Source organism: Balearica regulorum, chromosome 1 (genome assembly GCF_011004875.1).
Source record: "Balearica regulorum gibbericeps isolate bBalReg1 chromosome 1, bBalReg1.pri, whole genome shotgun sequence".
Classification (NCBI taxonomy): domain Eukaryota; kingdom Metazoa; phylum Chordata; class Aves; order Gruiformes; family Gruidae; genus Balearica; species Balearica regulorum.
In genome coordinates this window covers 149,496,080-149,502,079 of record NC_046184.1, presented here as the reverse complement: position 1 = coordinate 149,502,079, position 6,000 = coordinate 149,496,080, and positions in this window count along the sequence as shown.

Below are 6,000 nucleotides of genomic sequence, written 5' to 3'. Positions count from 1 at the left end.
AATAAAAAAAGGCAGAGTAATTGCAACAGCCATGTTTTTCCTGTGAGGTTCAGGAGCCAACTTCACAAACTGTTCCCATGCAGGACAGCAGCAAAGCAGGACAGCGCAGGTTTGATGTGTCTTTCCCTGCTCAACAACAAACTAACCAGAAAAAGGTATGGTGAGCTAGTGTACTATAAATCTGCTTTTCACTGAAAAACCTCAAAGAACTGAGTGTGCAGCAAAACCAAAGTAACATGGAGGCTTTTTTCCTTAGATTTTTTTTTTTTCCATTTTTATCACCCTGTCACAAGCAGCTTATTTCACTAATGTCATTGCAGCAGAAACTTGTTTCCATGGTGCTTTACTAGTACTCAGCCACTGTAATTTTATATTTTACAATAATTCTAAGCCTACTCCTCTACCTGTGTGAGTGCATAGCAAGTCTCTTCTGGTAGCTCTGGTAACCTCTTCTAGCTCCATTAACTTTGCCCACTTTTCTATCACTTCTCCCCATGTCCTTTGCCTCTGATGCAAATAATTCCCAGCGGAAGATGGCCTATGCTCAAAACTGGCTTTTTATCACTGAATAAGGGTCCATGCAAATTAGATGCTCAGCTAAGTAAAATCCAGCTTGCCAAATACCAGTAAAATTATGTCATGGAAACAGACCCCCGTAACCTGCCTTTGCTTTTACCCACCACTTGTCAGACATGATCATAACAATAGCAAATTAACTTTAGGAGAAAAAAAAACCAAAACAACCTGACAGGGCAAAGATACTTGGGCAATATTCAAATGAACCACTTAACCTTTTGGTACTAAAAGCTTCCTGCAATAATGAAACATCAGTCATTAACTCAATGTGCTTTGTTAAATATTAGACAAGAGCGCGCATTCAATTTAGCACTCAGGAATACTTAGTGACAAAGAGCCATCTGCGTTGACTACAATCTCCAGGACGGGAAGTGTGCTGTGAATGGCACTCCAGCCGCGCAGGGCTCTGGCGTATGGGGAAAAACACACAACAGCCAGTACATCATGGGAAAAGGTGATCCAGAAAGGAGAATAATGCTGTTTATGAGGTTATTCGCCCTCCTCGGTGCTATCCATACTGTGCAAGCACGGAAGAGAACCGAAGTAGAAGAGCCCCACCTAGCTAGTGGGCGGACAAGGACAACTCTGCCCAAAGTAGCGCATCGCCCATGCTGCCTGCATGGTTTTGTGAGCGGGTGTCAGCGTCTCGCTCCTTAAACCAACAGTTACTTCTCACCTGGGTCACTGGCTGGCACAAGCACGGTAGCAGAAGCAGCGTTGGCATAAGGTCCTGAAGCGTTACCCCAGGGGCACAGGGGAGGAGGAGGTGGAGAGAATGGTGACTTTAAAATATTTGCCCAATTAAGCCTGTGGACAGAAAGGCTGCATGAATGGGACCTATATGTAAAGTGTGCCGAGTTCCTTCCCGAGTAAAGGAAAAAAAGGAAGACTAGATTTACTGTCTGTCAAAAATTCATTTTTGTCTTCTTGCGTTCAATCCAGAAAATGACTCTGTACGCCCCTTCCACACTGGGCTGTGTCAGCCCCTCTGCCTCCCCGTTCACCTCGACTGAAGCGCAGTTGGCAGTAGCCTATGTCAGTGGGGCTCCATCTATTCTCCAGCCTTTGCTATGAGGGATAAAACATCCTGACAGACCTCCGCTGGTCACCTGTCAAGGACAGATGTTAGCCCAGAGCACATTAGTAGATCCTCAAACAAAATGTCTTCAAATTATTTAATCTAACTATGAATTTCATTTACTTTATAATAAATAAATATTTCAAGATGAGCTTCTGAGCTGTAAAACACTCAATTTCATCATCTGAAATATGCACATTAATATACCCATAAATTCATGTTAAAACAAGAAACATTATTTGGCTAACATTGCAGGTATTTCAATTGCCTGAAATTTTTCTTCTTGTTCCACAAGAATTCAGAAAGTGCTTTAGACAGCTCCAGACCAATACACAGTACAAGTGTCATCTGGTTTAGCTTTAATGATATTGCTCTGGGCAAGGTCAACTATTTCATACTGTTCTGTCAAGAAAAGAAAATGTATAAGCAATAAGATCTGAAAGGTTTCAGGCCTTCTGGGAATCCTCCCTGGAAGGATCACTACAGCAGAAAGTCTCAACAGGAACAGCAACGAAAACATGCAGTGAGAGGAACAAGCTTCTCCCGCATAAATTTATATTTTCAGCTGTTTTCAAGTCCTTTAGCCTGAGAGAAATGCTTTTACAACTGCTACTGAGCCCTACAGAGGGCATCTCCTCAGCACTTGAAAATTCAGGGTGTTCTTTACCTTTACAAGTTCCTTATTTGTGACACACAATCCAAGCCCATAACGAAGTAGGTCATGTTTGGACAACAGCGCAATTAAGTTTCTGGAAGCAAACAAAATCCCTCTACTGAGAGCCATGAATTCTGTGTATTTTGGGTTTCTATGTGAGCTAGTTGCTCCCTTCTTTCCAAGCACAGGGACGGTCTCTACTAAATCTTGGAAAGTCTACTTGCAGTCTACTTGGAAAGGACACTTTGCAAAGGTGAGTTGTAGGAGTCTTCAGCTGGTGTCATCTACTGGAAGATATCAGACAGAAACATGCCCATGTTAAAAACAATTGAAAAACAGCAAGAGAAGATTTGCTGCAATTTGTCCTGAATCTCTTGCTACAAAAAATTTTTTCAACTATTCTCTACAACATTGGCTGCTTCAAGTCACCCTTGCCAGCCACAGTGAAGAGCTGAGAACACATTAAACGCCAAAATGTAAAGCTGAACAGTCCTTGTCACAGTACGTTATGATATGATGATAGTGCTTCTTCTGAATTTTTCCATTAGAAAAGCTATTCTTATGGGAAAAAAAACTGGTTAGCAGTCAAAATATTAGGAAGAGTTCTTAGTAAATGCCGCCTTTAAAAGTCTACTAGAATAGCTATGGAAATTGCACATATATGGAATAAAAAAAACCCAAACAGTTTTATACTAATATCAATCTTTAGCTGGCTTTAACTGAAAAATTCGATCTACCTTAGTAATTTATAGGCCAACAGAACACAGGGGGAAAAAGATACAGGTTTTTTAGAAGTATTCATGGTTTTGGCCAATAATAAATAGTTGTGTTAAAGGTAACTCGCAAAATGAATTGGTAATTGAGGATACATGCTTATACTGAGAAATATGAACAGGCACTAGCCTGAAGAGTAAGAGGCTCTGGAAACATCAATCCAACTTCAGTCGTAGCAGTACGATTGCATGGTGTGGAGACAGGACTTCTGACCTCAAACAAATTTTAATCCTAAAGGTTGCACTCCAGGCGAGGAACGAGCAGGGCGCCTCATACCCACAAGTTATTTGGGTTATGGTAACTGGTTTTGCAGACACGTGAGTGTCTGTATGACAACAGTGCACGGCACCGAGTTCAGAAACCCAAATGGTGAAGTTCAGAGGCATAGACAGCTCAGGTCCCAACAGATTTCTCTGCTACCTGCAGATATCCTCTCCTTTCTACAGAAAAAGAAAAGCAAAGCTGTAGGGGATGAGTCTTGCACGCAGGTATGATGCAGAGGCTGACGCCAGGATGCCTATAGAAAACGTCCCTCTGCATCGTTACCAACGATTTGATCTTTTGGCAAGCTCTCAGGGGGCACTGCCAGCCTACAGGTTAAGGTCTGCTCAGGGAGCTTCAGGAGTGCGAAATACTGAGACTCAGAATCTAAACACAGCACTGCCATGGCAGAGCGCTATTTCCACCGCTGCTGTGGGACATTGCTGGTCAGCAAACACGGCTGGTGTCCTACCATCAGCCCTCTTCAGAAGTATGTTTTTTCAAGCGAGGGGAGTTAATCAGGATTCTGGTTCATTACTTAGGTTCTGAGTATTTTCCCCATTTAACAAATAAACACTCTCCCCATTCCCCAAATCTGTGGGTTTAATGCGAGAGCAAGAAGCAGGCTGTAACTCCAGGGTGCTTCCCTTCACTCTGCCTTGCTCTACAGCAACCCCCTCCAAGTCTCCTTTTGAGGCTCCAAAATCAAGTTTTTAAGGCCACTGGCAGCTGCATAGTTAGTTACTTTTCTCACCAACTTGCAGAGCATGATCTCTGTTATTAATTCATATTCATGTATAATACTTGCAGAAGGGCCTCCCTTTATCTGCTCTCACTTAATCGGCAGGTCAGTGCTGTTTCCCTGTCCCACTGCGCTTGTCATGCAGACTGCGCCACGTATCGCTCTTGACAACCAGTTTGGGAACTGAGCCGAATTTCCACGGGGACTCTCTGTCCAACACTTCCCAGCTCCTTTCTGAAATTCTTGTTAAAAACTGCGTCTGGCATTAGATTATGGCAATTGTTACCAACAGATGCTTTAAATGTTGACGCTATAATTGCATCAGAATTGCAGTGGGGGAATAGCACACCTCGAAGAAACCAGGAGAGCTGGGCAAGGCCAGCCTGTCCTGTAAAGAAGGACACAGTCTGTGTATTCATTACGAATGAATTTGAGCAGAGGGTGAGAACCAGCTCCCGTGGCTTTTCTTTCCTCAGCACGGTCTCAGCTGGGCACTGACGGGACTGCTGACCAAGCAGAGCTCTGCTCCCACTGAGCGTGAGTGGGAGACTGGCCCTAAGCAAGGACAAGTGAAGCGTTACATCCCAAACAGGGGTCATGCTTGGATACCTCAACTCGCCAAATAGTAAATAACTCAAAAGCCTGGTCCAGGATACTGGATTTGAGATGTTTTTCAAGAGGCTGTAGAAGCCTCTCTGCACAGTTGGGAGCATCAGCAGCTTTAGAAATCGGGAATGGCATTGCCGGTTGCCTTTAGGGGTACAGGCAGCAGCAGAGCTGATGTGCCATAGCCAACATATCACTGCAGCTGAATGCTGTGATCCAAAATTCCCTGCGCTAAACTCAAATGGGCCCAGAGGAGGACTTTGAACAAGGTTTTCCATGTTGCTCATCTCTGAGCTGCTCGGAGCTGGTGTCCAGCACCAGCTGCCCCGCTGGGGACCTGCCCTCCTCTCCTCCCTGCACCGGCACCTCCGGGAGACCTGGCTGGGGGCAGCACCAGTGGCCTGCCCCATGGCCATGGGGTTTGTTGGGTGACTTCCACAATGGTCTGCCGGAGGAAAGAAAGCTTGTCTATGTACGTGCATCCATATACCTGTGTGGGACATCTGGAAAGGCTTTCGCACCTAACTTGGGACATTCCTGCTGGTTTTCAAATCACAGAATTTGTTCAACTCTTTAAAGCAGTGGGTTTCAAGTTTGGTTTAAATATGCCCTGTTTTATCAATGCATGTTGCACACATACATATGATTTTGTATTTGCATTTATGTATATACGTATACATATCCACATATATATAAGTAAATAATTGTTGTTCTTAATGACTGATGTCTATAGAGCAGCGAAATAGGCATCATGTCTCATACTATTATAACAGAGTTCTTCCAGGTTTTGGGGGTGAAAGGAGGGAGAGGAGAGGGAAGGAAGAGAGAAACTGCATGTGAACATTTTTGTTTGGGGGGATTGAAGGCATTTAAGGGATCTTTACAAAAAATCACATTTAAGAGACCTCTCGTTCATCTTGCGAATAGTACAACAACAGCTTGCAGGAAATGATAATTATCTCTTACTACCACTTGCTGGTACCCTATAAAATATTCTTTTAAAATATCTAATGTGTTGAGGTGTGTCAAGTAGCTTTTTCACCACATGATGTGTGATAAACAGGATATCTCTTGTAATCAGAAATCTAAAGCACACGGAATGTAAAGATTAAAAGAGCAGTGTTTTTCTTTAAATGAATGTAATCAATGTGCTTATTAGTTCGCTGCAGCAGAAGGAGGGAGTGGGTGGGTGTTTCAGAGTTGGCACATGTCTATTTGGCAACAGTGAATAGCCTGAGTGTTTAGAGAGAGAGCTCTGTGGAATCCCTAGATTCTGCAGATTTCCTTACCAATTTTGTCTCAGATAAT